General features: G+C 36.3%; 1 protein-coding gene across 1 annotated transcript in view; it reads left to right on the forward strand.

Moving 5' to 3' along the window:
- insc (inscuteable) overlaps positions 1-24,870 on the forward strand; it is a 60,042-nt gene that overhangs the window by 6,163 nt on the left and 29,009 nt on the right. The window lies entirely within an intron of this gene.

Raw genomic sequence — 24,870 nt, forward strand, 5'->3', positions numbered from 1 at the left:
TTATATTAATAATTTATTTATTTAGTAAAAATATGCATCTCATAAGCTCCTTTTTCCAAAGTCAAATAGCTAGTCAAAATTTGGGCAGTAAAGGTAGGGAATCCGTTTCTCCACTATTTATCCGATGGGGCTTGCAAGGTTAAGATTTACACTTCTCTGTATACTGACAATTTCATTTCTTATTTCAGATCTAAACCTAAGTCAGAGATCGAATTATTCGTGCATTATTTATACCCGAGAAACAACGATATGATAAAATTATGTGTTAGTAGGCTATATAAAGAAATACAACAATCCAGACCCTGTTATACATAACATTGCCACAGTCATTGCCGCTTCATTTAATAACACCTTCGTAACTCTCTTTTGTTATTAGAGACACATCTTTTAAAGTTTCCTTTACTCGTACATAAAAATTGAACTTCGTAACTTAGTATTTCTTTCTAATTTCTATTATTACAGCAGATAGTATCATCTATTAAGTTGGTAAGCCAATCCAATAATAACAACAGTAAATATGATGTACTTGGTAGTTAACCTGTTGTTCAGTGTGTGTTTTTCCGAGGTAGTAAGTACCTAAAGGCTTTGATTTATGAAAGCAGATTGTACAACAAGGGCACCAAACAAGCCACTTGAGCCGAGTTATAAACACTGATTTTCACTTCGATTGCGAGGAAATGTAACAATATAATATTACTATAAGTACATATCTATAGATTGACCGAAAAGAGTAGGGATTAAATGAGGGTGCTGTAATGAGTTTGTAGGTAGGTATAGGTCGCAACCTCAATACAAGTGCAAAAGTTCACTGGCACCATAGAAATTACATAAATTCTTTCTCATCCATATGTCATTCAGAGAGACTGTTGTTTACCTCTAAATACCTTGTGTATAACAGCATGAAACGCACTTTAGTCCTCTTATAGCCTGCGTAAAATAGAACCTTACGAGCATGAGAAGTGGAAACGTGTTTTTATTTTATTATTATTTTTATTTTCCAAATTCTAAAAATCACGAATGCATGTCATCTATTAGTATAAGAGGATGTCAGCTACTAGTGACTTTATATGAATGTGATAGCTCACATAATTTTACCTTTTTTAATTATAAAACTCTAAGAACATTTGAAAGAACCACTGTTATGCTGATAAATAAATATTTTAATTCAAGTCCATTTATTTATTTTCATCTGATCTGATCAGTTAAATTCACTTTAGGTTAATATAATAATGATTCAATTCATTTTCCTTTCATAACCTCACCTCTCCTTAAATGGTGGTTGCAGCAAATGTAATTTATAATTTCCACAAGGGTGAGCAAACGGAACAAAAGTACATACTAGCACTTAATATAAATTTTATTGGTATAAGAATCAAATAAAATTCCAACATCCACATGGCTACTTTCGTGAGCATGAGTGTTGTATGTCTTTCTGTTTCTGGTATGTACATAGTTAGATTAATTCAAACCTGATATTTCATACCCTATACTTACTAGGTATTCAAAGTAATCTAATAACTCTAATTTGGTCGAATAAGTAAACCTACAGATTCAAAATAGGTTCAATGTTACCTACTTTATCTAGTGGACCAATTAATTATTTATTAGCTGATCCACCCCAGGTCTAATTTTCCAAAATCTTTTCTTTATGTCCAGTAGTAGCTTAGTAGAGAACTCAAATCATATTTGATTATGCAGGGCCTGCGGGTTGATCTATGTCTGTCAGTACATAATACAGACTATTCAGTCGGTAGATAGGTATTCAATGGGTGCATCTGGCAATCGACTCTATTAGTCTCCCTATCACTGTCTATCATTCTCACAACCATACCATGCCTACCATAGACCCAAATCCAAAAATCTTACATTAAATGGTAGGTAATGAAAACACATGCACCTGACACATATTTCAGGCATTCTATCCTTAAATTGTACTAAAATATTACTATGTGTATAGTTAAGTATGTAATTATTTAATTAAAGAAGAATAACTACTCATATTGAGACTATTCAATTCAAAGTTTTAAGACTTTATTTTAGTTACTAGGTAAACTAGATTTGCCTCAATTAACCATAGTAGTATTCAGATGTTTCTTACCTTCTTATTACTGTATTACATAACAATACCTTGAGGTTACAGCCTCCATCATAATGAGGCAGGCCGGGATGGCTTTTTTTTCTTTTGTATCATTACAACAGGCCTCACACCAAGAGTTACTGTGTTCTTATCCGATCCATGCAGGTACATGACTGCTTCCAATCACAACTTGAAGGTTATGTGCACTTCTCCACCACAGATGCAGGCCAAAACCACTTGTTCATCTCACATTCGTCGACCTCATCGTCAAGTCGGGGTCACAGGGTCGTGGACATCATCAGAAAAGTTGTCAAAACATGAAAAAAATGGTAACAGTTGAATAATCTCGGAAATATTTCATTTAAGTGACACCAGTATCAAGTACATACCTACTTGATTATATCAGACCCCTGTATATAACCCAAATTTTGCACTAAAACCATTGATTGACCCATTGATGTAGATATGACCGTTGTTATTGTAAGATTATTATTTCTATTTTTAACTAAAGCACATGTACATATTTCTTTTTTTTAAATGATTGTTGAATGATTTAAATTAAGACTTGAATAAAATTATACTGTTAACATTACTTCCTAGATAGATAAAGTTAAGTAGATATTCATTCTAAATTTTCACATTTTATTATGCTATGATAATGTACTATAGGTAATAATTTGCACACTCAGTTATTGGTTGAATGTGTTAGATCAAAACAGATTTAAGACCAAATTGTACCACATTCTAGCAAATAAACTCTATTTTTTATATTTCTACACTAGCTCATGTATCAAGTACTTACCTACATAATAATCTAATTGTTTTCTTGATTCTACTTTAATATAGGTAGGTGCCTATTTGGTTTAAAGTATTTCATATCACTTATTACCTTATTTCGATTTTAAAATACAAGGTGTTAGTACTACGGTGCGTTGCATCCAGTCTTGAAATTAAACTACTTATAACTTCATAGATCAAATCTTGGGCTAGGTATGTCCCTACATAATAATCCATTAAAGCGGTCAGAACAAAACTATAATCCCTTACTTTGAACTCTCAAATAAGTCATAATGCTGATATCTACTTACTATTAATAATTATAGCCTTCACTTACTCTGTTCTAAAAGTATCAATTGGTAATATTGTAACTTATCAAATACCTACTTAGGTATTTTGATGCAGTAATCTAACATTAGGCACTCTTAATATTCACCCATGCTTTAATGAACATCCACTGTAAGAAGGTAAGTACACAGATTCACCGTTTCAATACAACCTATGGATGCATTGGACCCATCGACCTACGTACTTCTGCTTGTTCCAGACAGTGCAAGGTGCTTTCCTCAAACCAATCTCTTGAGTAGTTGCGTTGGAGACAAGTCCTCCAACTCGATACAGGTCTACTCAAGTACTCCCAAAGTAATAGTGTAGCACCATTGCAGTTTGTATATATTTCATATTCACTTTGTTATTCGTTCAGGTAGGTTTCTTCATATAATTTCCGATATAAGTACCTAATAAATATGTTGCTATGCGTCTTGTACAGGCACTTTTAACATCTTCCAGGATAGACCCGCATTTTTGGGCATGAATCACATCCAATCTTCTGATATAAACAACTTAACCTCCAATCCGGGTTTATTAGTCTTGGGATGACCCTAATATGAATCAAACGCAGTTCCGATGTCCACAGTCTTATATTCAGGTACACTTGTAACATCCACTTAGTTTATATCTAGCTTAATTAATCACCTAGTACTTATATCTCGCTTAATTACTTTTATATCGTCCATCTTTTTTCTCTCGCTGCGTCCGTCCGACGCCGCTACCACTGTCACACCTCCACTCACGGGTGACAGATGGCAGGTTTTCTGTGTTGCCTACACTTAGGATCGGAGTGACGCGTCACAAAAACCAAATGATTCATGATTCATGGAGGAATGTTAGCCTACTGCACCTAGACCACTTAAGAAAAAAATTAAAAAGCTGGGCTACCTAGGCAGTTTTATTCAAACATACTAGGTGATGCCCGTGACTGTCTGTGGCTAGTAACCACCCTACCAGCAAAGTCTAGATTTCTAGACAAATAAAATGATGCATAAAACAGCCTACTTACTAACAGTCATAATTTTATTACTAACAAAATGGATGTACCTAATAGCTGAAATAAAGATGATGATTATTATTATTAAAGTCGTGCCGCCAAGAGATCTAGCGTTCCGGTACGATGACGTGTAGAAACCGATATGGGGGGGGGGTTTAATCAAACTGCCACACCTCTTCAAAGTTAGCCCGCTACCATCTTAGACCACGTTATCACTTACCACCAGGTGAGATTGCAGTGAAGGGCTAACTTGTAATCGAATAGTAAAAGACTTCGTCCGCGTGAATTTAGGTTTTTTAAAAATCCTGTGGGAACTCTATGATTTTCCGGGATAAAAAGTAGCCTATGTCCTTCCCCGGGATGTAAGCTAACTAAGCTAACATCGGAATCGGTTAAACTGTTGGGCCGTGAAAAGCTAGCAGACAGACAGACAGTTACACTTTCGCATTCATAATAATCAGTAGGTACCCTTATTATAAATGCGAAATTGTGTTTGTTTGTTGGTCTGTTGGTTTGTCCTTCAATCAAGTCGCAACGGTGCAACGGATTGACGTGAGTTTTGCATGGGTATAAATAAAGACCTGGAGAGTGATATAGGCTACTTTTTATCCCGGAAAATTAAAGAGTTCCCACGGGATTTTTAAAAAAACCTAAATCCACGCGGACGAAGTCGCGGGCATCATCTAGTAATAAATAATTGCATAAAGCGCACATAACTCCGACTGATAACAATATTAAGTTAGAGGTGTGTGCCAGGGATCGAACCCCGATCTCCCGAATAGGAGGCAAACGTCTTAACCACTAGCTAGGCTATCATCGCTATAATATACTGATAACACTCAGATACCCAGATGTCTATAAAGCTACCTAGTTTTCATCGAAGCTAATCGCGTGGAAGGTTTATCGAACGTACCGTTCGCTGACCGAGTGGCTGCCGCCCTGGATAGGGCTTCCTGTGTATTAATAAGGCCGGCTAATCCATGTAGGACTTAACTAGGTCTCGCTTGCCTATTATATTTGTATTGATCGCTTGAACCGCTGTTGTAGCCTCTGTAATTAATTAGTTATATAATATACCGCAGCTACCTCGGTCAACATATTAGTCTGGCCATTCAACGAGGTAACGCTGCCAGCGTTCTGGGCACCCTGCCTCGTTGCGGTCGTTTAGATGATATTTTCGATCTGTAATTTTTATGTTCAATTGTTTAAAATAAAAAAAAAAAATTAGTTACGATTAATTTTTAATTACATACGAGTCTGACTCGCATTTGGCCGGTTTTTTTTCTTCATAATATTATTTGCAACTTGATACCTCCACGCTAACTTTCCGTGATAAAAAGGATAGCCTATGTCCTTCCCCGGGATGTAAGCTAACTCTGTACCAAATTTCATCGAAATTGGTTAAACTGGTGGACCGTGAAAAGCTAGCAGACAGACAGACAGACACACTTTCGCATTTATAATATTAGTATGGATTAGTATGGATTTATTTGACACTCGGAAGGGAATCAAAACCTAAAGGGTAGGTACTTCCCGTTGCGGCGGCGACTCATGGCTGAGCTTATTGTCCTATGGCAAGAAACGATTGTCTATGACACCACAAGTAAAGAGGAAAATCCATTTTGTAAACTAACTAAGTAGGTACCTATATCACGCGATTACAAACTTATATTTGCATTTGAAATTTAAGCAACGAAATATATTACAATTAAGTATACTTCCAAGTTTAGATCGCAGTCAAGGGCTAACTTGTCATTGTATAAAAATACCTTCCTTCCCATAAAAGAGACAAGGACGGTATAATTTAAAATTAAGTTACGACCTCTACCATTGTCATCAGTGGCGTGCAGCTCATAGAGGCATAAACGCACTGCTTATCCTCATTGTAATAAGTCAATGCTTATTTTTCATTTTAACCTGCCGTAAAATAAGTTCATACCTAAATGCATACCCTGGCTTGAACTCCTGTGCACGCCACTGATTGTCATGTAGGCAGAGACCTACTAGAATGACTTCTATGTATACTAAGTACTAGTACTACTAGTATACATAGAAGTCATTGCAAACCTACTATAGTGCCCACCTTCCAATACCCAACTTGCCCATATAGATAAGACGAAAGCTTTTGTCACAATGGAGCCGATTCCTTGTACACAAAATCTCTAAACTAAACTAAAATGGCACGTCTAAATCTATTGCCCTATCCCTTTCATTATGTTGCTTGAGGAAAAGGATAGCACTAGATTTAGACCTGTTAAAGTTTAGTTTAGCGATTGTGTACAAGAGAATCGGCCCCAATGTTACCCTAGTTTTTATTGATAAGACACTTAACCCATCGATAGATAAGAATATGAAAAATGTGTTATGTACACAGATTTATCAACCTTTTCCTATAATGTGAAAATAATAATGTAGTTAAACAAACCCATCAATTTTATAAACTGATATTTTTACAACAACAACAATTTCTAGGAACAATTTTTATAAATTTTATAATAAGGAGGTAGGTATATAAAATACCAAATCATTATTATACTTGTAAACTGCTCAGTGATAATGTATAGTACCTATGCGACAGGTTGAGATGGCAATCGGGGTATGAGGGGGATGCTCCGCACACCCGCACGTTACGCAGTTAGCGCGGGGGGTGTGCAGGGCGTTCCCTCCCCGATTGCCATCTCGACCTATCGCGTACTATACCTACTGATAAATGTAATACTGACTAACGGCCGCACTCAGAGTCGCTTAATAGTTATTTAAGGCATGAATTAATATGGATAAGGAATGCCTTAAGTAACAATTAAGCGACTCTAAGTACGGCTGTATGGCACTCTAAAGAAAATTACTCAAAATACCCAAGTAAAGTTCATTGGCTGAGAGAAAACGCAGGGCGCGGCTCAGAAATAAGAATAATCATAGAGCATCATCACTGGTACTCGAGCCACTAAAATGTTGCACCATTAACTTTTTATTTCTTGTGCGGTAACTGTGCGACTTAACTATGGCGTTCAAGTTACTTACACCGTTATGTCGTTGAAACACCATCGATCTAGACTATATTTTTTGTATCTGTTTAATCAGAACATAGTAAGTACAATATAATCGCTGCAATTGTTCTCGTGCTCCATTAGGCAGGTAGCTATTTCTTATTATCCATGCCCTGCTTACTTTATAGTAGTGATAGTAGTGATCCATACTAATACTATAAATGCGAAAGTGTGTCTGTCTGTCTGTCTGTCTGCTAGCTTTTCCCGGCCCATCCGTTTAACCAATTTTGATGAAATTTGGTACCAGAGATAGCTTACATCCCGGGTAAGGACATAGGCTATTTTTATCCCGGAAAATCAAAGAGTTCCCAAGGGATTTTGAAAAATGAAACTCACGCGGACGAAGTCGTGGGCATCACCTAGTATAAAATAACTTTCTGGACTCCCCAGAATCATTAACGCCAGCGTGGTAGGCCGAGGCGACGTTGGCGTGATGAATTAGATAAGTTTACAGTTGCGTGGCGTGGCCTGAAAAGGCACGGAATAGGTAATGGTGGAAGGATCGGGGGGAGGCCTTTGCCCAGACGTAGACGTGGGACAGTATAGGCTGATTAGATTAGATTATATTAGACACTAGCTTATGCTCGCGACTTCGTCCGCGTGGACTACACACATTTCAAACCCCTATTTCACCCCCTTAGGAGTTGAATTTTCAAAAATCCTTTCTTAGCGGACGCCTACGTCATAATAGCTATCTGCATGCCAAATTTCAGCCCGATCCGTCCAGTAGTTTGAGCTGTGCGTTGATAGATCAGTCAGTCAGTCAGTCAGTCAGTCACCTTTTCCTTTTATATATTTAGATGAAATAATATACTTATAGACATAAGTGCATTTCCTCTCACAGCTGCTTGGTTTTGATATCTAAGCTAAGTGCGTATCAAAAAAAAATTACCTCACTTTACCTGTAGGGCACTACGAATTTGTCCGCGTGATTAATATGTATCAAATTAGTCACTGAGCTAAGCCGCGTATGGACAAACAGACGGACATGGTGAAACTATAAGGTTTCCTTGTTTACTACGGAACCTTAAAAATAATGACACATTTTAATGTACATAACGGGTACACACCACGATACCTAAAAATAATGGTTTTCTAATGGCTACCACACCTACCTACCTTACCAACGATATTAAAGGTATCTTGGCTAGGATTATAATATTTCTTCTCTTTTCGGGGTGTTTTCCAAGAAAATAGCCAGTAGATAATAGATATAGCTCAGTCCTATGACTCCCAGTACCTACCTACTAGTCCTCCTCCTTTTAAGTAGGTAGGTACATTACATCTTTTTTAATATTCCTTCACAATGGAATAAATGAAAGCCAGTTAAAATACTTACAGGAAATAACCAGCATTGGAACGAAAGTATGTTATAGGTATAGCGTCACCAGCACGCCAGAATGACTAGGTATTTGTCAGGATTCCGGCCAAGTATTGGATATGTTAGAATTTTTCTAGGTTTTGAATATTATTTAATTACTACTGATGGACGCACGAAGTCACAGACTTCGCGCGTCCGCATGGATTTAGGTTCTTAAAAATTCTGTGGGAACTCTTTGATTTTCTGGGATAAAAAGTCTATGCCACTCTTCAGGTCTTTAAAACTATACCCATGCAAAAAATCACGTCAATCCGTTGCTCCATTGCGACATGATTAAAGGAAAAAACCAACAAACTAAGTAATTAACTTAATAATATTAAGTAGTGATTTGTTTCAATAAATAGCCTACTCTAGTCTAGTATCTAACTACTACGTCGCTATTCCATATCCTTTCTTATCATCCATACCTATTAATATTAAAGTGGCCACGGCCTAAGCCTCTCACCATACTATACCAGGGTAAAAATAATCTTCTTCAATAAAAATCGGGCTCTTTGTCAGGACTTTTCAATTTTATATCATGGTAACCCTAGTTGTAGTCATTATGCGACGTGCATTACATGTTTCGTAATATTCAAATGAGCATGCAGCATTTTATCGCACCGGTGTCGGTACATCGCGTCGTTCCCACTTTTCTACGAAACTGGTTATAGTACCATACAATGCGTTTCAACTAAGAATATCACAGCTATTTAATTAAAATGTGATGTACCTTCTATTTAAGATTTTTTAAATTCATCGTCATCTCTAACCGTCGCTGATCCACAACTAAGCACGGGTCTCGTCCCTCTCAGAATGAGAAAGGTTTTAGCCATAGACCAATAGTCCACTACGCTGGCCAAGGGCGAATTGTCAGACTCACCTTGGCAGACTCTCAGACATGCAGGTTTCCTTTCGATAATTGCCTAATACGCCTATAACTCCAAAAATATAGATGTGCGTGCCCGGCATCGAACGCCACATTCCGCGATTAGGATACTGAAGTTTCAACTTTCAACAAGTAGGCTATCACCACTTGCTATTTTTAATAGTTCTAGTTTATAGTGGTTTTTGTTGCTATAAAACTTGTATGTTTGAATGCTAAGTTTGATATGCGAGTTATGAAGTAAGTATGTACTATGGCATATGGTCTTCTTATTTGAAACGCATTGTAGTTACCCATCTACGAAACTAGTTATACGACATGGTATTGCGTAACTAATGTATAATCTAATGGCCCGTATGAACAACATTTGAAATGAAATCAAAAGTTGTCATTTTGATATTAAGATGTAAATTAATGGATATTTTATTTTTATCTTAATTTAATCTCGTTTATATGGTGAGCTGTTTAGTGGTGCACGATTAAGTTTTAGTTCACTCTCTGAGTCAGTTTTAAGGGTTTTGTATCAGAAGCGTGCCAAGCCAACATCCGTATGTCAGCAGGCTGTATCTCATGAACCGTAATAGGAACAAAAGTTGAAATTTTTACAGTGCCACTATAACAAGTTTCAAAATGGCTGTAATGAAAATTAAACGTGTTAGGTAGGTATTTCTTGTATGTACGATGGTACTACTGAACCTTTCGTGTGCGAGTCCTACTCGAACTCGGCTGATTTTTAGGGTTCCGTACCTCAAAAGGTAAAACGGAACCCTTATAGGATCACTTTGTTGTTCAATTCCCTGTCTGTCGGTCGGTCTGTCAAGAAACCTACAGGGTACTTCCCGTTGACCTAGAATCATGAAATTTGCCAGGTAGGTAGATCTTATAGCTGACATTCGGGGCAAAATCTGAAAACCGTGAATTTGTGGTTACATCACCCAAAAAAATTAAATTGTGGTCATGAACTAATAATTGGTATTTTCAATTTTCTAAGTACCTAAGATAACTATATCTAGAAAGGTCTTCACCCGTGCATTCTAAAACAGATTTTTATTTATTTTTATGTATCATAGTTTTTGAATTATCGTGCAAAATGTCGAAAAAATATAACTGTAGTACGGAACCCTCATTGCGCGAGCCTGACTCGCACTTGGTCGGTTTTTTTGTGATTGTGATAGAGAGCCATTGCCATCTCGACCTGTCGCGTATTAAAGGTACCTATTAAATCCGTAAGTCACAGTGATCTATAGGTAGGTATAAATCCCATGATGGACAAGGAAAACCGCAAATGTGCCAATAAAGACCGATTGTGTCATTACAAACAATAATTGACGTTAGCTACTGACGATTTACATTTATGCAGAGCACTGAGTAATTGCAATAAATGTATCGAACATACAATTAACCCAATTAATTTTAATTTTAGATTTAAGCTCATTTAATAGAATTGTGTTATTATTATAAGGTATTCAAAATAAATTAATTAATCTATTAGTTTTTGTAAACCATCTAAGTAAGTACATAACATATCTATATACAATATATATATAAAGAAAAGCTGACTGACTGATCTAACTACTGGACGGATTGAGCTGAAATTTGGCATGCAGATAGTAGCTATCATAACGTAGACATCCGCTAAGAAATGTTTTTTTCAAAATTCAACCCCGAAGGGGGTAACGTGGATGAAATCGCGGGCATAAGCTAGTTTATGATAAAACCTGTTCTTTTTAGGGTTCCGACTTCCGTACCTAAAAAGGTTTTTAACTCATTTTACAGCACCAGGTTCGTAACCCATTTCGTCTACGAGCTAGAAACCCGTGACATACGGACAGACAGACAGCGGAGTGACATTACCCATTAGGTACGGAACGTTAAAAAAGAAGGTGATAAATAAGAACATTTTCAAACTGGCTTAGCCAGAAATCAAACCCAAGACGTATATTTTAGCCCACTGTTGCGCCATAGTGTTCGTCAGTGTCAATATAATGTCAGCTCTTTCAAATTTGAATATCATAATTTATAATCACTCATCTCATCATCTAAGATTGTCTCGCAAAGGGCATTGTGAGCTTGCACGTCGATTGTATGTAGATTCTTCTTAGCTCTAAGATCTGTATCACAATCAGGAGTGTTAAGTGGAGAACCAGTTTTGATGGTGACAGAACCGTTGGGTTGGAAGTAGATTTCACTACTGAATAAGTTTAATCTTAATCTTAAATCAGTACCCTTATTATAAATGCGAAAGTGTGTTTGTTTGTTTGTTGGTTTGTCCTTCAATCACGTCGCAACGGTGCAACGGATTGACATGATTTTTTGCATGTGTATAGATAAATAGAGTAAGCTGTGATAGCCTAGTGGTTAGGACGTCCGCCTTCTTATCGGGGGTCGGGGGTTCAATACCGGGCACGCACCTCTAACTTTTCGGCGTTATGTGCGTTTAATTAATTAAATATCACTTGCTTTAACGGTGAGGAAAATATCAGGAAACCATATCCATATTGTTCTCTAAATAATGACAAATATGCAATTGGCGCATTATTTTTTCCACGAGCATCAAATGTCTGAAAACAATAAACAAATAAGTAGTACGTACCTAACCACTGACATTGACTTACACAAAGTACGCTAGATAGTGTGCCATACAAAATGATAGTTTTTTTTTGTGCCGACTAAGGGACGATTTATGCCAACGCGTAGCAGGGGCGGGCCGTGCCACGTACGAGGAGCGGACGAGGCACGGATTAAAAACATCACGATAACATTTTATATGAAGCAGTTCATGGCTTCACCGTGCTGGCGTCCGTGCACGGACACGAAGATACTATATTATAGTCTTTGTGTTGACACTAAGACTATAATACACTACTAGAATACTATAATATACAGCGTACTTGGAACATTAGTTTTTTTTTTGACGCTGACTGCTGCTATCAGATGATTTGCAGCGCCAAAATGCCGATGATAATCAAGTTATGTTAAAAACAGAGGGGTTATTCGCTAACTCAATGAACATCACTTTTACATAATTATATAGGTAGATAGATTTAGATAGATAAGATAAATGATCACTAAGTTAGCGAATAACTCCGCAAGTCGGCAATAGCAAGTCCAGCGTACTTGTACCTATTAGTAGAGGTCAGTGGTAATAACCGACACTCATCTTCATATTCAACTACACCGGACGAGATAACATCGCGTGAAACGACCACCCTGATGGTGCGTCAATATCACATTACAGCACTAGTGTTTTAAGTAGGTAACATGAACGTACCTATAAGCATGGCGAAATTTTATCTACGACCATACATGGTCCTGTTGTGATACAGCATCAGTTTCTTAGGATTTGCACGTGTTTGGTATAGCCGCCTTGAGTAAAAGTGTGATGAACTTATGCATCTACAATCTACATCTGAATCAGGCACGTACTTTACTAGGTAGGTAGCTTTTTTTTATTTATTCAGATACAAGTTAGCCCTTGACTGCAATCTCACCTGGTGGTAAGTGATGATGCAGTCTAAGATGATAGCGGGCTAACCTGGAAGGGGTATGGCAGTTTTTATTAAACCCATACCCCTTTGGTTTCTACACGGCATCGTACCGGAACGCTTAATCGCTTGGCGGCACGGCTTTGCCGGTAGGGTGATAACTAGCCACGGCCGAAGCCTCCCACCAGACCAGACCAGAAATTTAGAAATTATAAAATTCCAAACCCGAATCGAACCCGGGACCTCCCACTATTAAGACCACAGCGCTCACCACTGCGCCAGGGAGGTCGTCAAGGTAGCTTTGAAATAATTTTACCCCGACGACGACGATAACCCACGACGACGTAGCGATTGCATAATATCATATTACAGCACTAGTGTTTTAAGTAGGTAACCTAAAACAGCATCGGTTTCTTAAGATTTACACGCGTTTAGTATAGCCGCCTTGAGAATAAAATTGTGATGAACTTATGCATCTACGACTGTGGGCCTGTGGGCTCGTAGGCACCTAAGATACCATCATCATCAACTCCACTGCTAGCCATAGATCTCTTGTAGAGACTTCTTCATGCCAACCATGTCTTGGATCCATATTAAGTCATCACTAGCAACACGCACTATTGGAAGATTTTGATCTTCTAGCACTGAGGAATTTTGGACCCCAACTTTAGGGTTTAGAAAATCTCCCAAAAAAATAGTGAAAGAAATTCCATCACTATTTCATCACATTACGTACACAAATAGTTTGGTATATTCTATATCTAAAAGATATCTCAAAATCAGTAAGTAGGTACATAAAACAACGGCTCAAATCCAAGAACATATGAACGAGATGAAGCTGTTAACTTGAATTTCATTACACGGGCAACTGGTTTCAATTGGGCTCGTTATGTACATTTGGCTTTAGATAGACTGCTCCCATGGCATTGAACCTGGTACAAGGCCGCCATTTCGTTGAACATCAACTCAATATTACATACCCAGCTATTTAAACACTACGTACGTAAGTCATTTTTTGACATTTTGTAGAGTGTAGTATATTCCTTGTTTTGATGCCATTCGCTAGAGGGAATCGAAAGACGCGTTCGCGTCTTTTCGACAATAATGGAAACAAGAAATGTCCAATAGAAACTCTATGAAGAAATATAATATTAACAGCACGGTATCTAAACCAAAACCTCAGGAAACAGCACGTAATGCGGGTAGATACCTACTGACTAGTGACTATTTAGGCTTGCCTACCCGAAGGGTACCAACGAGACCCTATTACTAGACTGCGCTGTCCGTCCGTCCGTCCGTCGGTCGGTCGGTCTATCTGTCAGCGGGCTAGGTAGGTAGTTGAAATTTTCACAGTAAGTGTATTTCTAATGCCGCTATAACAAAAAATAATAAAAATATCAAAATGGCTGCCATGAAATTAAAAAGTGCTATTTCTTGTACGATGGTACGGAACCCTTCGTGTGCGAGTTCAACTCGCACTTTACTGATTTTATTTCTTTTCTTCTAATTCTTATTATTTTTTGGTACGAATAAATAAAAATAAAAAAGTTTTTTCGCCCTTCTGTAAAGTTGCTGATTTATACTTACGCGGCTTTAGAACTTGAGCGACGCTATGTTAGTTTAATTTAATTGTATTTTTATAGCGGACGTAGAACGTTTCAATGGAGGTTAACTTTAAATCATTCAATAAAATCTAATCGAATGAGTATTGATCGGATCATGTCTGTCTATTATATTGCCGTTTTAAAGGTCGCTGAATAATTATTTATTTATAGCTTTTATTTATTACAATTTTTCTCTTGTACAAGTGGGTATTTAATATGTAATGCCTGACTTAGCTCGGTGTTTCTGAAAATCTTTTATCTACTGGGATCTACGTTGTTGGAATCCTGGAAAATCTGAAGTTTCTAGTCAGTTTATCGTTTGAACTCCTGGAACTTACCTTAACATCATCTTCATCATAAATTTAAAATTCGCCTTTTTATCGAAGGTTGCAATAAAATTTAAAATGAGTTACGTAGCTAAATGTCATTTTCTTAAAATATCGCTAACAATTTACAATACGAGCTTCTTCACAATAACTTACGCCTTTTATTGACTTTATAAATTTTTACTATGATACCATAATAATATTCCATTCATGAGTGAGTCGCGAACCGGTCTCAAGATTTGCAGAGTGAATCACTTCAGTTCCGTAAGATAATGTTCTCGGAACAAATCCGACATTCTCCGCGAACCTATCGTACTGCCTTTATGAATACTATCTTTATGAATGGCTTTTTATGACTCATTCACTCTTACGATTCGCGTTGCACTTTTTAACCTCTTTTTAACATAAATGATTTTACTCCGTACACATCACTATTCTTATAACTCGACAGGCTTGCTGATTCATTGATATTAACCTGATTATATTATAATGTAAATAACGGGTACATACCTTACCTACCACGATTGATATGATGATATGATAAATTTCGATTCAGTACCTACAATCATCACCTGTTCGAGTTCCACTTTTACTTTTTAACCCCTCTTGTGACATAAATCGATGATGAGAAACGCTGTTAACTTAGATTTCAGTTTTTAACTTTAAAAGTCCCAATTTTAAGATTTAAGGTATGGACTATGTTATAGCGGTATTATTTAGGTACCTAGATAATAAATATCTAAGTATGAAAATTGTGGATTTTACTGGGCAAAGGGCTTATCGTATTTTAAGGAAGATATTATCATATTTTAAGGCAATGCATGACGTGATTCCTAATAGGCTGAAGAAAATATTTAAAAAAATTAGACTTCAATACTTTGATGTAAGATTTTTTACACCTTTATTACCTGTCTCCCACAGCCACTATGATACAAACAAACGTTCCTCCTTGTGTTGAGGACAATACGCAGAGATACTTTCAGCTTTATTAAAATAACGAAGGTCTGGCAGTTCTGCCACGCGCTGGCTCTCCCTCTATAATACTTAGTACTTATAGTAGTAATAATACTTAGTATGTATTAGATTTTAAGCATAACCAGTTAGAGACTACAGGGTGTGGGCCAACCGCTCGATCGTGTCCTTATTTTTTACGTGCATTGCGCCTTCTCATAAAATATTATATTTCGTTTAACAAATTGCATCGCCCACAACAGCAATTTACCGGATGTCCTACTATCATACAATAGTGTTACTATAGTTACTATACACACTCCATACAAAACATGGACAATGTGTGACACACATAGTATGATTAGCTGTACCCAATGTAACTGTGTTTTGTATTTACACTATACAATTTAATTTAATCCGTGAACATCTCAATCATCACACGTCATTTAAATTAATAGTAACTTCAATATTTATTATAATATGTTATTTAGATTTTACTTATTTAGTTTATACTGTGATTATTTCTAGTTAGTTTATTTTTTGGTTTAAAAAATAAGGCTACTTTATGTACACGAATAACGGTGTAAGTCTTACTAAAATTATAGTGTCACATCGTCGTCGTGTAGTGTCGTAGTGTCGTGTAGACGTATCTGTACTTGTTATGTCATTAATGAATATTTTTATTTTGAGACTTACTTAATAATAGCTTATGCTCGCGACTTCGTTCGCGTGGACAACACAAATTTCAAACCCCTATTTCACCCCATTTGGAGATGAATTTTCAAATATCCTTCCTTAGCGAATGCCTACGTCATACTAGCTATGTGCATGTCAAATTTCAGCCCGATCCGTTCAGCAGTTTGAGCTGTGCGTTGATAGATCAGTCAGTCAGTCACCTTTTCCTTTTATATATTTAGATGAAAGTCATTATAAAAGAAAGTGATTAATCACTATAATAATAAAACAAACTATAACCATAGGCATTGCATCATTGTTATTTAGACAAATTACACTTCCATCGCCATTAAGTGAAACTGAAGTGTCACTTTCCTTAATGATATTTTGATCACACGTTAGGTGTTTTGAAGTCTATCATCATCGATTAGTGGACAGCACAGGACGCGCCAGTATTGATTTTCGTGAGAATATTTTATGAACGGTCTTCCTTTCGCTCATTTTGTCAGTTTTTTGTGTATTCTATAATGATATTGTAATAACTAGCTTTTATCCGTGTTTCTTTCGCGTGAATTTAATTTTTTAAAGACCTCTCAAACTCATTTCTTCAGTCTACATTATAGACAGAATCTTTAAGTACCTAGTACTTATCTTTAATCTAGATCAAGCGGCTAAAGTCATTTAATTTATTAAAATCGATATTTTTACAGAAATAAAGATCGTAATTTATTTGTACAAGCTACCTCTCAAGTGACACGCGTACGATATTTACCTTTTTAGCTTTTAGCTCTTAGTTATAAGATGTGATGTGTGGCACAGTTTGGAAAATAAACGTCTTTTCTTTCTTTCTACTTATTTTAATATCATCATAGATCATTTTTCAACCGCTATATTATATTACATTAGATTATAATCGTTAATTAATCCAGATGAGTGCATTTTAATCTTAGTCAAATCACTAAATGTCAGAATCATTTTTAAGATATATTTTAATGTATATAACGGGTACATACCACGATTAATTTTTGTTTTTATTTGTCGATATTTAAATATGTCGTTAAACCACGATATAAGCTTAAAATCATTAACTTTTAAGATAGTTTTATTTAGTCTTTAGTTTCGTCTGAATTGATAACTGTGAACACTGAATATACTATTTCCTTGTATTCATATCACAAAAGCGGGTTAATTTCTGATTGATTAATTTATGGGACGCCACCATCGTCTTGCGCATTGTCTATGGTGGCCTCAATACGTCAAAGACAATAATTTCTTGTCACCTCGGGAATAAACACGACTTATTACCGTTATACCGATGTGAGTTGCATAAGTTACTGCTTTTTTGCTGTCCAAATTTATAAGAAAAATTTACTGTTTAGCTTTATTACAAAATTAATATTACATATGCCTACCTAGATTTTTGTACAGAATTCGGTAAATCCTCGTGACCTATAAATAGATAGTTTTAGTGCGGTATTAGGCTTGTTTTACAAATTACCATAAATAATTTGAGGTAGCAACGCTCGAATTGCAGCAGCAAATCTTTGGCGATAGAATGGTAAGCTGGTAAGAATAATGACAATTTAGGAATTCCCAAAAATGTTACTCTAGAATTACAAAACCACTAGTTAATGCCCGCGACTTCGTCAGCGTGGAATTAGGTTTTACTTTTTCGTGGGAACGCTTTTATTTTCCTGGACTAAAAGTAGCCCATGTCACTCTCCAGGTCTTTATCTATATACTTAACCATGCAAAAAAATCACGTCAATCCATTGCACCGTTGCGACGTGATTGAAGGACAAACAAACACACTCGCATTTATAATAAGAGTACTGATAGCGTTTACCACCACCCCAGGGAGGTCATCTTTCTCCATTGAAACTGTAAAAATATACTTACTGTGCCTTATAGATCATGGCGTGTCTATTGTTGCGCATGGGCCCAACCGTGCGGCCGCGGCGTGCCATCGATGCGCTACGTGTTCGGAATTCAAACTGATTCATCGGAATTCTAAGATGGAAGCCGGCTGCCTGTCACTGCGACTTTGATTTTATTGCGCACTCTGTGAGGAGTTTATTCGTAGTGTGCCCCAAACAAACGTAGGGCTCTCATTTGAAGACTAACCAATCGAACTCAATGATATCCATCAATCAATCAATCAGCCTGTTTGCGTCCACTGCTGGACATAGGCCTTCCCAAGAGCACGCCACCACACACGATCCTCCGCCTTCCTCATTCACCCATTTCCCGCTATCTTCTTAAGGTCGTCAGTCCAGCGGGTTGGAGGTCGTCCCACACTGCGCTTGCTGATACGCGGTCTACACTCCAGAACACGTCTGCCCCATCGGCCATCGGTTCTGGGGCAGACGTGGCCTGCCCACCGCCACTTCAGCTGGCTAATTCGTTCGTGGCTAACTCAATGATTTATAGACACCTATTCTAGATGTCTGCCTGTGGGTTATTTTCGTTAAAATATTTAGCTTCAAAGTTACGCGCGCGCAAAGATTTACATACAAATCTTTTAACTCGTGTAACTCTTAAACTAGATATTTTTACGAAAATCTGGAGAACTACAGACACAGATATTAGTTTCTCGAACGTGTCTGCAAGATTCCATTGAGTTCGATTGGTTGATATTAAAATGAGAGCCAAGCTACGTTTGTATGGAGCGGGTGAGGCGCGGTTAAATCTGAGAAATACGTAAATGAGTTCTGCGAAAATGCTGCAGGTGTTTATATTCCACGCACTGCTTTCTAACCTCTTGGACTTAATCTGAAGTATCTATCGATCAATCTCATTGGGTAGGACGATCCACCCGGGCGGCGCCTCCAATTTTAAACCTCTGCCCTAAGATATTATAAAACAAACAATTTTAGACTTGCATTTACACAAGTTTAAAAATCTATTAAAAGTGTGCTCTTAAAAAAAGCACATTATACAGTCGAAGACTATGTAAATGATAAGTAAGCTTGGATTTGACTCGCTCCAGCAATGAAATTGATCTCTTGAAAAGAGCAACCGCCGAGTTTCTTGCTGGTTCTTCTCGGTAGGAACGTCATTCCGAACTAGTGGTAAATTAAACTAGTTGACGATTTAAAAGCACTTGTAAAAGTTTACTTGAATAAAAATATATTCTATTCTATTCTATTCCAGATAGGCGAAATAAAAAAACCGGCCAAGTGCGAGTCAGGCTCGCGCAATGAGGGTTCCGTACTACAGTCATATTTTTTAGTCATTTTGCACGATAATTCAAAAACTATGATGCATAAAAATAACTAAAAATCTGTTTTAGAATGTACAGGTGAAGACCTTTCATATGATACCCCACTTGATATAGTCACTCACTTCGAAAGTTGAAAATACTAATTATTAGTTCATGACCACAATTTAATTTTTTTTGTGTGATCTAACCCTAAATTCACGGTTTTCAGATTTTTCCCCAAATGTCAGCTATAAGATCTACCTACCTGCTAAATTTCATGATTCTAGGTCAACGGGAAGTACCCTGTAGGTTTCTTGACAGACAGACAGACAACAAAGTGATCCTATAAGGGTTCCGTTTTTCCTTTTGAGGTACGGAACCCTAAAAAGCATTTATTTCATGTAGGACAACTAGTGTCTCTTGTGCTACGTCTATGACTCAACCATTGGTTTGAAATGAAGATTCTACTGAGGAGAGTCGGTAAGAAACTCAGCAGCTGCTCTTTTCAAATCATAAAAGTTACAAAATGTAACAATACACCATTTTGTGAGCTACATAAACTACATAGATATTAGTGTGAGATTTTCGCACCTTCTGACACCTTCGAGCATGCTTCAAAAGATAACGGTCTTAGCGTGGTTGCCTCTACCAAGAAAATAACCAATCATTTTAGCCGAAAACTAAGACTTACCTATTTAAAACGTCGTAGGCCGAAAAATATTGTTAAATAGGAATTAAGTAGAAATTTCTCTTTTTTTGGTACTTAATCTATAAATACCTTCCTAGTTACAATGACTGCCAAGAACTGAAAATGACCAGCTATTTATTACCTGGAAAATATTTTTTTAAATACCCATCCTTTGATGTAAACAGCTTTCCTTACTAGGATGTACTATGATTTACCTATTTACAATATTTGACTTGCTAGTTAATAGGTTAAGTAGTAATCCATACTTACCTATGAGTAGTTGCCATCTGACCTTCGCAACAAATTAAGGTTAAACGACTAGCACAAGCTTAGATTGATTTGCTTTACCATATAAATTATTATATATATATTTTTTTAAAATATTAATAAAAATATTAATATTATATAAATATTAATATTATGTTTGTAATTTAAAATTATTAGTGACATACTTTGCCACCAAACGAGGCGTTACACTTACTACCTTTGTAGTCAAAAATAATTGCGAATAACGCGATTTTTCAATTTATTAAATGACTGTAAACATTCTCTTGTCATTCTAACATTATTATTTGTTACAAAATTGATTCTTTGAATAATAAGTGACGTAACTCTGCATGCTGAAATTTGGCATGCAGATAGCTATTGTGACGTGGGCATGCGCTAAGAAAGGGGGTGAAATAGGGGTTATAAATAATAATAGAATGTGTAAAGATTGCTAGAATGTATTTACACACTTACGTAATTCTTATTAATACTCAATAATTTAACAAAAACAATAGAATTATTACCACACAAGACAATAATACTATAATAGTCTCTACTATAAAACAATTTATGAATATCTACTAACTAAAATTATTATTTACTTATATTTAAAATTTGACTTGACGGGTCTTGACAGACACGACAGACAGACAGAGAGATGGACAGACAACGGAGTGATCCTATAAGGGTTTTATCCTATTTTAAGGTACGGAACCCTAAAAAAAGCATTCTATTTTGAGGTACGGAACCCTAAAAAAAAGCATGGTGAACTGGGACCACCTATGCGCCTTGTGACAATCTTAAGCTTATCTACCCAGGTCTTGCGCCAGGCAATAGGAATTAGTATTCAACTCGTTCCTAGGCAAGCAGGTGATCTTTGCCGCATTCGTTTCACATTCCTTACACTATTAAGGGCCGAAGCACACGCGCTGCTTAGTAATACACTACAAAAACTGTATTATAGTTGCACATTTATGAACTAGTTACTTAGTTTTTATTGTTAAAAGAGATGTTAACATTTTCAAACAAAAACAGATGGTTTATATTTACTTTATTGTTGCCCCTGTCACCCCTGTTTAAAAATCTTGCTGCTTGCATCCTTCTTAACCTTTCTTGACGTCGCGTTCGTTATCTACCTACTCCTACATATCCCACTGCCCCGATTCTCTAGTCTCTCTCTAAACTAAATTTAGAGTATCTGCATCCTTTTCTTTTTACTAATGCTAAAAAAGGAACAGAACATGACTTTCACATTTAAAGACTCTAAATTTTAGTGCACAATGGCCCCGATTCTCTAGTCTCTCTCTAAACTAAATTTAGAGTATCTGCATCCTTTTCTTTTTACTAATGCTAAAAAAGGAACGGAACATGACTTTCACATTTAAAGACTCTAAATTTTAGTGCACAATACAAATTTAAACAGTAGGTTCGCGAGTGCGTGCTAAAAACACTGGTTTTACCATCTAAAAATTAAATTTAGAAATGTCAAACTGCTTCTGTCCTTTTCATATTACAATAGTAAGAAGAGGGTGCGAATACTCTAAAATTAGGTTGTGCTTAGAATCGGTGCCAATACAAATTTAAACAGTAGGTTCGCGAGTGCGTGCTAAAATCACGGGTTTTACCATCTAAAAATTAAATTTAAACCTGTCAAACTGTGTCTGTCCTTTTCATATTACATTAGTAAGAAGAGCATGCGAATACTCTAAAATTAGGTTGTGCTCAGAATTAGCCCCACTGTTTCAACTCCAAAAACACTTTTATCACTAACTAACTTTTCCTTCCGCCTCAGGAAAGTCCAAAAGTCATTAGTGGGTATGGGTATTACCTTTTATAATAAAATCCCGCAAACTATTTTGGACTTACCTTTGCACAAGTTTAAAAAATCTATTAAAAATATGCTCCTGAAAAAAGCATATTACACAATTGAAGATTATCTAAATGATAAAAGAGCGTGGATTTGACCTGCAGCTCGTTCCAGCAACGCACAAGACTGCAAATACTATTTTATACATGGCATAATTTTGTACCTATATCAAATATTTGAAAAGAGCAACCGCCGAGTTTCTTGCTGGTTCTTCTCGGTAGGAAAGTCATTCCGAACCAGTGGTAGATGCATCCATCCGACTATTCGTAAGTGCTTGTAAAAGTTAATACGAATAAAAAAGATTTTTATTTATTTATTATTTATTTAAGAAAATCTGATATTTGAGAATCTACAGAACGAAAGATTTAGAAGGAATTATTGAGTTTTAAATATTATATAAAGCATATTAGTATTTCAGTTTTGTTCCCGTGCCTATAGATACTATCTCAAAAGGCGAAGTTTTTGAGTCGAAAAACTTTTTAATGATAATTTAATGGTGTTAAAAATATTACCTAGTTATAAAATCCTCTAGAGATGACAATGGGTGACGCGTATGGATTTTGCAGATATTAGATACTAATAGAAGCTAGTAAAAGATATTACTGAGGAAATTCAAATCAGAAAATCCTCTACTGTTCTTCTAGATCGCACTTATTCATCACTAGCTTGTGCTCGCGACTTCGTCCGCGTGGACTACAAAATTTCAAACCCCTATTTAACCCCCTTAGGAGTTGAATTTTCAAAAATCCTTTCATAGCGGATGCCTACGTCATAATAGCTATCTGCATGCCAAATTTCAGCCCGATCCGTCCAGTAGTTTGAGCTGTGCGTTGATAGATCAGTCAGTCAGTCAGTCAGTCAATCAGTCAGTCAGTCACCTTCTCCTTTTATATATATAGATTTAAAAGTTATAGGTAATAAGTATACAAACTTTCAATCATTCATTCATTCATCGTCTTTTATTTTTAAGTCTTCCATAAAATAGTAATCCACTCATTAAATCGCATGATTGTGCTTATATAATTATAGACATAATAAAAAAACTGTGCGTGTAATCTTTACGCGCAGTTGAAGTTATTAAGCTAATGCGCACGGCATTACATTTTTTGAAAATGAGTCTGCAATTTTATCCTAATCATGTAGTATTTATAGAGGTTTTAATCTATGGCCTAACTACTTACTTATAGTCCGTACAAAATGACTCCTCACGCGCCATTTTTACTCTATGGGTCAACTGTCATGTCAAACTCAAAAGTACGGTTTACCTTCAAAATAAGAACTAAAATAGTACTTTGGACATGATATTTGATACTAAAAGTTAAAATGGCGCGTGAGGAGTTAAATTTTACGCGTTATAGGTACGTCAATTAAAGATGGCGACCTCAAAACACGCGATCTTTTTATCCAAAAAAGGTCTGAAGTTATCAAGTCGCGTCTAAAAAAGTTAAACTTCAAAATAGTCCAGTGTGCTGCATCACTTATCCCGTTCATTGAGCAGTTAACCCTGTCAATGGTGTTACTAAACTCTCATCGAATATGCATGAGGCATAATTCGTATAACTTAATAAATTGAATGCAAAAATGTTTTGACAAGCACTGCGCTAACATCTGAATCCACGGAATAAAAATAGAAATGGCATTCCTTGGCACCCAGTCTTAACTCATACAATAATGTACAAAATATAATTCGGAAGAACATATCTCTAGCACCCAAAGCAACGTAAATTAAACTGTTATCGTCAAATCCCGCTCCCGCAAAATCGCAAAGTTCCCGCTTATTTCCACTTCAGCTTCACAATCACAACCAAACAAAAAGTTTTGAGCTATGCCAGTTACTCTGGTCCTCCTACGCATCTCCTCATTTCTAATTAATTGATCACGCAGAGAAACTTCAAGCATAGCTATCTCTATCGCCCCCTGAGCTTTAATAAATAAATATATAACATCAAATCAATCAAAGTAAGAGCTAAAAATTGATAAGAACAAATTAACGTGCAACAACAAATAGGTATGTAAATTATATCATAAGTGAAGATGTGTGGGTGTGTGTGTTGTAAAGTGTGAGTGTGTAATGTAAGAATTTATAAAGTGTGTTAAGTTATATATTTTTCTTTTTGAGTTGTAAAGCTATGTAAATAAGTCTACTTTTACTGTAACATACAGTGATGGGTCACTGTCCATCGGCGCGGCGATAGTTCATGCTTCTTTAACACTTCTATAGTACCTACTACTGATTTCTGTGCTGCTAACATCTGAATCATTGGTAATTTTGTGTGGTCGTTTTTTGTAATTGGCTTCAATTTTTTTTTTTGAAACCAGTTAAATAGGTCA

Source organism: Maniola hyperantus, chromosome 22, assembly GCF_902806685.2.
Source record: "Maniola hyperantus chromosome 22, iAphHyp1.2, whole genome shotgun sequence".
Classification (NCBI taxonomy): Eukaryota; Metazoa; Arthropoda; class Insecta; order Lepidoptera; family Nymphalidae; genus Maniola; species Maniola hyperantus.